The sequence below is a fragment of the Piliocolobus tephrosceles genome, chromosome 1 (assembly GCF_002776525.5).
Source record: "Piliocolobus tephrosceles isolate RC106 chromosome 1, ASM277652v3, whole genome shotgun sequence".
Lineage (NCBI taxonomy): Eukaryota > Metazoa > Chordata > Mammalia > Primates > Cercopithecidae > Piliocolobus > Piliocolobus tephrosceles.
The window spans coordinates 12,626,248-12,636,305 of NC_045434.1; the positions used below are offsets into that span (position 1 = coordinate 12,626,248).

The 10,058-nt window shown below is 45.1% G+C and overlaps 1 pseudogene; it reads right to left on the minus strand.

Moving 5' to 3' along the window:
• Positions 1 to 7,883: 7,883 nt before the first annotated feature.
• On the minus strand, positions 7,884 to 7,983 carry LOC111545335 (annotated as a pseudogene).
• Between the last annotated feature and the right edge of the window lie 2,075 nt (positions 7,984 to 10,058).

The window sequence follows — 10,058 nt, forward strand, 5'->3', positions numbered from 1 at the left end:
ATTACCTGGCAAATGTGGTAGAATGCTAGTTATTGAGTCAGCAAGTAAACGGATGCAAAAAATAAACATACTGAAATTAAGAATGTTCGTTATAGATATTAAACCACCTCCCTCTCCAGTTAAAATATCCAAATGATTCTTCTGGTCATCCTTCACACATCCCTGCACAAGCAGCTCAGCTTCAGACTCCCAGATCAACTACCTCCATCTCATATCCCAACACCCAGGCACCCTGTCCACCCACTTTCAGTCCAGCCCTGGCTTCCATTCAGACAGGTCTGCTCACGGCTCTTCATCCCATCCTCTTCTCTGTCCCCATGACCCCTCCCAGATAGCCACCGGGCCTGCCATGTCATTTAACGGTGACAAGTCTTCCTAAGCATCTTCTGTTGCGGGGTTCTGCTTTTATGCCTCTCCTGCCGTCAGCATCCCCCATGCCCCATGCTCTGAATTTTCCTGGGCTCCTGCACAGTGAGGTTTATTTTGACTATTGCTGTGCCTGTACCACCTCAGTTACAGTCTCCCCGAGACAGAACTGCAGCCACCTCCAGCACCGTCCTTGTCTCCTGGGTTATCTCTTGTGATTTTCCTAGACCTGCTCATGCCAATTCTTAGACTCCTTGGTGGCATAATCCTTTAAATGGACACCTTTGAGTGTATGTGTGTGTGTGTGTGTGTGCTTGCGTATGTGTGTTCACGTATGTGTATTTGTGTGCATGGGTGAATGTGTGTATGTGAATTTGTGTGTGTGTATGCAGATACGTGCATGTATGTACACAAGGGTCGTTTCACTCTTACTGAGAGTGTTTATTTCATTATGAGGAACGAGCCTTGTACATCAACACACACCTGACATCTGTGCTCTGACGTCACTTTCAGCTCAGTACTATATGAGTTCAGTGACAGCATCTCCAAACTGCCTTGTCTCGTATTTGAACCCAAGCCCTTGGCCATTCTTGTTTTCCACAGCGGTGTGCATTAACCTAGTGGTTGCCAAACCCAGCAGCCCAACAGAATCGGGTGGGGAGCATTTTTCAATGTATTTCCTGTGGTAGCAACTCAGACCTGCAGAATCTGAGTCTCTGCAAAAGGGGCCCTGAAATCCTCATATTTCCAAAGCTCCACAGGCTGGACCTAATTTGGAAAGGCTAACAGCAAGCTACCTCCTCCCAGATAGAAAACTAATACATGTACCTTAAATGGGCATCGGGTGCATTACCCTGCACTAGGTAGGCATTATTATCTCAATTTCACAGTTGAAATAACCGAGGCCCCGGGAGACCATGTGACCTGTCCAAGAGAGAACGCAGCCAGGACTCTGCAAGTTTGCCTCCATGAGGCCACTCTTCCCACCGTCCATGGGACTGCTCCTGCAGTGTGTGGAGTCAGATCTAGGGTCCTCCTTGTGTGCCACATCCTAAACCGTAACCCTGGAAACGGCTTGAGCACAAGGGCACATCCAGACAGCATCTGCTGGAACCCGCCTCTAAAATCCCCTAGCCCCCTTACCCTGCCTACTCTGTTTATTCTGCACAGACTCATCATGGAACTACTGGGTGGGCATTTGCGCATGTGTCCGTCACCTGCTACACCTGATGCTCCCTGAGATGGTTGGGGCGCTGTGGAAAGTGCACTGGTCTCCGATGGATGTGGAACAGATCTGGGTGTGACTCTCAGTTTGGCCAGTCTATGAGTTTGCCAGAGCTACCTTAACAGAGAACCACCGACTGGATGGCTTAAATTACAGAATGACCTCTCACAGTTCGGGAGGCCGGAAGTCCCAGATCAAGGTGTGGGCGGGGTGGGCTCCTTCTGAGGGAGTGAAGGATTTGTTCTTAACTCCTCTCCTGGCCTCTGGTGGTTTGCTGGTCATCCTTGGCACTCCTTGATGACCTGGAGGGCATCACTCTGATTTCTGCCTTCATCTTCACGTGGAATTCTCCCTGTGCACGTGTCTGTGTCCAGATTTCCTCTTTTCATAAGGACACCAAACATATCGGAGGGGGCCACCCTAATGACCACGTTTTAACTTCATTACCTCTGTAAAGACCCTATGTCTTGATAAGGGCACTTTCTGAGGTACTGGGGGACCTCAATTTACCTTTGAGGGCATACAATACAACTCATAAGAGCAAGTAACTCATTTTGTGAATTGGAGCAAGTCACTGAACCTCATAGAATCAGTTTATTCATCCGTGAAACAGGGATTTAAAAATACCCATGGTGAAGGCTCCTTTCTTGATTACTGTTAGCAGATTAGATAAGGCACAAAAATGTTTTTTTAAAAGCAAGGTAGAGAACAGCGAGGTTAGTTATTGCAATCTAGGTTAAAAGAGGTGGGGCAACTCTCCATCCACTAACACCCACTCCTGCCCCATGAGTGTGCGTGTGTGTGTGTGCGTGTGTGTACCATACACTGTGATTGTCCGGATCATCAGAGCCTCAGGCAGATTCTAACAGAAACCACATACCAAACAAACACGATTATTCCCGAATGCTGACTTCAAATTTTCACTCACATGAAGGGTATATCAGCACTCAAATCAAGAATTAGGCACCTTTGTTGCTGTTAAATAGGCCTTATCTTTAGTTCAGCATGTTTCCTAAACTCATCTCATCACAGACACTTTAAAACACAGATCCCTTCCCCAAGGATTCAGGCTCCCTTGGTCTGGGTAGGGCCTGAGGGATCTGCATTTGAACAAACTCCTGGCGTGAGTCTTATTGGACACGCCTGGAACACGGCTGTCCTGATTTCTCACCCTGCCTCCTCTGCTGCTGATGAGCCAGGTTCAAGTCACTGGACCTGGGGCGGGGGGGCCTCCATTTCCTCACCTTTAACCCTATGCTTGATTTTTGAGTCTTGAGCTCTCCAGGTCCTTTCCAGCCACAAAATGCCATCTCTTCGCTTGTGAATTTGGAATTCTCTGCATTATAATAAGCTCCTCGAACTACCTCTGACATCTTTTGCCATATACTTTCCCATCATCTGGAGGGTTGGGGCCTCTTTACTCAGCGGGTGTCCAGCCAAGCTGACCTGCCCACTGCGGTTGAGAGCATGTGTGGAGAAGAGCAGCGGACCAGGGGAACCAGCCCAGGAGCAGAACACCTTCAGTGCAGTCTTTTCTCTCTACAGCAGGGAGGGACAGTCTTGTTCCTGGCCTCCAGGGTAAGTCTGCAGACCAACTGGGGGCCTGTTTGGCTTAGGCTTACCTTTTAACATGGCCGCTCTGTGAATCACTGCTGTGAAACAACTGGTCATTTAAATACCTTGGCACACTCAGCAGTCTAGGATGAACAAATTGTTTTGTTGATTTAGTTTTGTTAGAGAAAAGAGAGAGAGAGATAGAGAGAGAGAGACGCTAATACATTGCTGGTGGAAATGTAAAGTGGTGCAGCTACTAGGGAAAGAGTCTGGCAATTCCTCAAAATGTGAAACATCCAGACATACGGCCCAGCATTTCCACTCCTAGTTCTATCACTCAAGAGAAATGAAAGCACATATCTACACAGAAGCTTGTGCACTCGTTTTTATAGCAGCATTATTCACAACGGTCAAAAGGAAGAAATGACCATCGACAGAGGAATGGATAAGCAAGTTGTGGTTTACCCACACCATGGAATATCATGTAGCCACACAAAGAAATGAAGTATTATACATGCTACGACTTGGATTAAACCTGGAAAATGTGCTAAGAGAAAGAAACCGGACACAAAAAGAACACATGTTGCATCATTTCTTTTATGTGAAAGATCCAGAATAGGCAAATCTACAGAGGTAGAAAGCAGATTTGTGGTTGTCAGGGACTGGGGGAGGGGGAAATGGGAGTGACTGCTTAATGGGTACCAGATGTTATTCTGGGAGATGAAAAGGTTCTGAAACTAGAAAGAGGTGGCGATTGCATGATACTGCGAATGCACTAAATACCACTGAATTGTGCACTTTATAATGGTTAATGGTATGTCAATTGCACATCAACAAAAAGAGAGAGAAAACAGGGTAAGGGAGAGTCTGGGGGAGGGAAGAGAGGAAAAATGAGAAAGAGAAGAGAGGCAATATTATTAGGCCTAGCATGTGAATTTTTTATTTTTATTTTTAAAGGATAATGTGACCATTGAGTCACTGAAATGGAACAGAGCACTCCTCTGATTACAGTGACCACTGACCTCCTCTGAGGGGTGGAAGCCCTATCGTTTCCTTTTCACCAGCAGCAGTCTTTGATACCGCAAGTCACAAGATGTGGCACCAGCATTACATCTTTGGGTCGAATGGGGGAAGCCCCTCCAGCCGTCTCTCAATCAAGCATCTCGACCTCAGAGGACTCTGCTCTGAGATTAAGCCACACAAGGTTCTTTCAGGCCTGGGGTGTGGGGAAGTGGTCTGGGCAACCACTGAGGGGCTCAGTGGGCATGTGGGGCACACAGGGAAAAGTGAGCCCAGCCGGGCTGCAGATTCACTAGGACACTTGGATGGACTCTTTTTGTTAGCTCTCAAATGTGCAAATCATGCTTTTCCTGGTGCTTGGCACGGCAAAGACTTGGATTTTTTTAAAAAGACAATCGGATGGAGATTCCAGCTGGACAGCAAAGAAGACACATTAGTTGGCCAGTCTAGAGAACGCATTTGGAAGGGGTTTCAGCACAAGTCTTCTGCTGTTGAGGTTTGCAGCCCGTGCATTGGGTGCCTTTCAGATAGTCTGGACAAAGGTAGAGCTGACCGCCTAACAAAACCACTTCAGAACGAGTATGGAGTTCTACAGAATTCACTGTCTCAAGTCAGACCCTCATGGACTCTGAATGACTGAACTTCGCTGCTTGCCTAGACATCTACCTCCACGACCACCCTGTTAGCAGTTTGGTGTCTACTTGTGGGTTCCAGCCACCAATCACAACATCATCCTTCACTGACAGCTGCTTCCCACATCTCTGCCTAAATCTATATCCCACTCCTGGGTACTCAGCACTGATGCTGATCATTCCTGAATGCAGATTCTAGAGCGACAGTCGCTGCAGAATCTCAGATAAGTTATTATTAATAGAAAAGAGTTCAATGTGACTCCTAGCATGCATAGGCTTTGCCATGGTCAGAGCAAAGGTCTTGCAGCACACCCCAGGCTTCCTAACATGCAGATGCTCTCTTGGAGCCCTGAGGAAGCTTCCAGGGCTGTGCAGTTTGCTTGCACCCGGGCAGATCCAGATGGCAGCTGATCACTGCAGGGCTCTGTGATCTCTGCGCCAGCTGGTCCACTCCCTCTGGCAGTTCGAAGGGTGCTCTGTGTTTCAAGATGGACACCCAGGAGGTCACCTTCTTAGCTTTAGAGCCACCTGGCGGATCCCTGCTGGAGTTTCCTCCTCAACGTTGGGCATGGGGGCAGGTGGTGGTCCCTGAAGGACTCTGTCCATAGAGCCCGCTTTAGAAGTCTCCACTGCACTGAGCTGTGCCAAAGCAAGACGCACAGTCTCCTTAGATTCCTGTTAGGATTGCTGTTCTCTTCTTATTTAAGTATTTTCACAAAGGACTTCGTTGTTCTCCAGGCTAAGACTTTCAGTAAAGCATGAAAGTAAAGTAAAGTTATTTTAATTTAATAACTCAAATTAAGTGAACATTTTCATTTAAAAATTTAAATTTTGTTTAAAATTAAATGAAAACCAAATAATATTTACTTTTAAGCAAATCAGTGCAGCATGGTTATGAGCCTCAAGTCGTGACCTGCTTGCCCTGGTCTCCCCCTCCCAGAAATGGTAGTCCTGCCTGAATACTGTTTGCCCATCCAAGGGAATCTGTGCCAGATTATGCCTCCAGGGCTGGAGTTTACAGCTCCCGATCACAAGGAGTGGCAACTCATGCTTCTTAATCAGAGCATCAAATGAATGAGTCAATGCAGTCTTGCTTTTATTTTCACAAAGTGTCTCCCGAGTGAGGCCTCTTCTGAGCTTCGGGGCCTTTCCTTGGCTCCACTCCAATAACTTGAGTAATTTCCTGTGCTGAGGGCCCTTGTGTGCTGAGACTTCTTATCACATGAGCCACCAGGTTAGAGCCTGAACCTGTTTCCAGAGTGCTCATTACAGGCGCTTTGGAAGGAGGTCTGAGCTCTGGAATAGGAGACTGAAGTTCTGGCTTGAACTTTGGCTTTGCCCCTGAGTAGCTGTGTGACACTGCACAGGTTAGTTAACTTCTCTGAGTTTCTATTCCTACAACTGTAAAACAGGAATCACAAACAGGATGCCAGCAGAGGGATGAGCTCAGGCCTCAGAGTCAGACAAAGCTGCATTCGGATGCCAGCTCTGCAGGCTGCTAGCTTCGGGACCCCACCAGAGCCTCTGTGGACGGGAGAGCTGGTATCTGCCTTCCAGAGGTCTTGTAGAAATGAAAAGAGAGGATGAATATACCATGCCTGGCACATGGTTAGGCACTAAGTAAATGTTTTTGAAGACTACAAAATAAGGATAAAACACACGATGTATCAACCTCCATGGATATTTGAAAGGATCACATTAATATATGTGAAAATACACTGTAAACTATAAAATAATATGAAATGTCATTATTTGGATTCTTTTTCTCTCAAAACATTTTACTCTATTTATGCTTTCCAACTTCTTATTTAGAAAATGTTGGCTGGGTATGGTGGCTCATGCCTATAATCCCAGCACTTTGGGAGGCTGAAGCAGGCGGATCATGAGGTCAAGAGATCGAGACCATCCTGGCCAACATGGTGAAACTGCATCTCTACTGAAAACACAAAAATTAGCTGGGCGTGGTGGCGCGTGCCTGTAGTCCCAGCTACTCGGGAGGCTGAGGCAGGAGAATCGCTTGAACCCAGGAGATGGAGGTTGCAGTGAGCCAGGTTTGTGCACTGCAGCCTGGGCAACACAGTGAGACTCTGTCTCAAAAAATAAATAAATAAAATAAAATAAAATAAAAATTTCATACCTGAAAAAAGTTGGAAAAATAGTAAACACCCAAATATCCTTTTCTTAGATTCACCAGTTATTAATAGTTGCTTCTTTGCTTGCTCTATCTCCATCTCTATTTCTATTTATCTACCTATCATCTATGTATAATTGGTCCAAGCATTTGAAAGCAAGTTGCAGATATCATGAGTCTACCCTAAGTACTTCAGCATGTGTCTCTTGAGAATAACAGCATTCTCCTATAGAACAAAGTACTATTATGACCGTATTAGTAGGCTTGGGCTGCTATACCAAAATGCCATAGACTGGATGACCTCAACAGCACACACTTCTTTCTCAAAATTTCAGAGGTTGAAGGTGTAAGATCAAGGTGTCAGCTGACTCAGATCCTGGTGAGGGCCCCCTTCCTGGCTTACAGATTGCAAATGGCTGTCCTCCTCCTGCTCCTCCTCCCTCTTCCTCCTTCTTCTTCTCCTTCTCCTTCATTATTATACTTTAAGTTCTGGGGTACATGTGCAGAACATGCAGGTTTGTTACATAGGTATACACATGCCATGGTGGTTTGCTGCACCCATCAACTTGTCATCTACATTAGGTATTTCTCCTAATGCTATCCCTTCCCTAGTCCCCCACCCTCCGACAGGCCCCGGTGTGTGATGCTCCCCTCCCTGTGTCCATGTGTTCTCATCGTTCAACTCCCACTTATGAGTGAGAACATGAGGTGTTTGGTTTTCTGTTCTTGTGTTAGTTTGCTGAGAATAGATGGTTTCCAGCTTCATCCATGCTCCTGCAAAGGACATGAACTCATTCTTTTTTATGGCTGCATAGTATTCCATGGTGTATATGTGCCACATTTTCTTTATTCAGTCTATCATTGATGGGCATTTGGATTGGTTCCAAGTCTTTGCTATTGTGAACAGTGCCACAATAAACATACATGTGCATGTGTCTTTATAGTAGAACACTTTAAAAATATGGAATGCTTCAGAAATTTGTGTGTCGTCCTTGTGCAAGGGTTGTGCTAATCTTCTCTGTATCCTTCCAATTTCAGTATATGCTGAAGCGAGCATTTTTTTTTTTTTTTTTTTTTTGAGATGAAGTCTTGCTCTGTCACCCAGGCTGGAGTGCAGTGGTGCAATTTTGGCTCACTGCAGCTTCCACCTCCTGGGTTCAAGCGATTCTCCTGCCTCAGCCTCCTGAGTAGCTGGGATTACAGATGTGCACCACCACGGCCAGCTAATTTTTGTTTTTTTAGTACAGATGGGGTTTCACCATGTTGGCTAGGCTGGTCTCAAACTCACGACCCAAGTGATCCACCTGCCTTGGCCTACCAAAGTGCTGGGATTACAGGCAAGAGCCAACGCACCCAGTCGGCTGTCTTCTCACTATGTCCTCATGTGGTGGAGACAGAGAGAGAGCTCTAACATCTCTTCCTCTGTTTATGGGGACACTAATCCCATCACGAGGGTCCTGCCCCTCATGACTTCATCTAAATATGTTTCCTTCCCAAAGGCCTCAGCTCCAAATACCATTACATTGGGTGTTAGGACTTCAACATATGCATTGTGGGAGAACACAAACATTCAGTTCCTAATGATTACCAACAACTTTAACATCAATACAGTAATATTATCTAATACACAGATATTCAAATTTTATATTCAGTATTCAAATTTTAAATATTCAAATTTTAAATTCAATATTCAATTTCAAATATTCTAAATTCAAATTTTATTTTGATTGCATGTTGAAATGAGAATACATTGATTACGTTGGGTTAAAATACATTATTAAAATTTAATTTCTGGTGGGCTCCTGTAGTCCCAGCTACTCGGGAGGCTGAGGCAGGAGAATGGCGTAAACCCAGGAGGCGGAGCTTGCAGTGAGCTAAGATGCGGCCACTGCACTCCAGCCTGGGCAACAGAGCGAGACTGTCTCAAAAAAAAAAAAAAAAAATAAAAATTTAATTTCACCTGTCTTGTCACTGTTTCATTTGGCTTTAAAAATATTGAAATTCCACCTTTTGCCTGCGTTACATTTCTATTGGACATCACTGCTCAGAATATTCCCTCTCACATTTTGTTGTTGTTTGTGACATGGACATTTTTTGAGTCCAAGCCAATTATCTTGTGGAAGGCTGTACACTATGGCTTTGCTTCCTTTTGACTAGATTCTGGTTAAATCTTTCCGACAAGGATATAATCGAAGTGATGTTGAGACTTGGCGTCGGGGGCTCACCGTGTGAGTTTCTCCCGTTGTTGGGAATGCAAAGTTTTCTTACTTGGTAAAAGTGGCCTCTGCCAGATGTAAAGATTCCTTTTTTCCTCTATCGGGGGGGCCTTTTGAAATCCTAAAGCCTCCTGCTCCTACTTACTCAGTGGTGTTAGCATCTAATGATGCTTGTTGCCTGTATCAATTATACATTAGTGGTTGCAAAAATCACAGATGTCTTAACTTTTCATTTTAACTCATTGGCTTGACTGATTTCCTATTCTAGTTTTTTATGCTAATACATGATATGAGCAATTTGCTCCTATTTTTTTTTGAGACAGTTTCGCTCTGTCATCCAGCCTGGAGTGTAGTGGCGCCACCTCTGCTTCTCGCCTCCTGGGTTCAAGCGATTCTTATGCCTCAGCCTCCCCAATAGCTGGGATTACAGGCACGTGCCATCACACCTGGTTAATTTTTGTATTTTTAGTGGAAATGGGGTTTCACCATGTTGGCCAGGCTGGCCTCGAACTCCTGACTTCAAGTGATCCGCCTCCCTCAGCCTCCCAAAGTGCTGGGATTACAGGTGTGAGCCACCACACCTGGCCCAATTTGCTACTTTCTAAGTCTTATTAATTTATTTTACTGACTGTATAGCATTCTGTTGTATAAAATGTAGAGTACGATATAGTTGAATCTCTGTTGATGATTATTTACATGTTTTCTAATGTTTTGCAATTAAAAATATTGATTCTATGAAAATCCTTGTACACTGTCCACCTGGTCATTTCCTGCCTTGAAATATACCCCTAGAAATGGCATTATTGAGTATGTTCAGTTAAATTTTTGACACATATAGTCAGATTGCCCTCCAGAAGTATCACACAGTTCACACTTCCAGTGAATCAGCCAGGAGGCTTTCAGCTGCAAAGGAA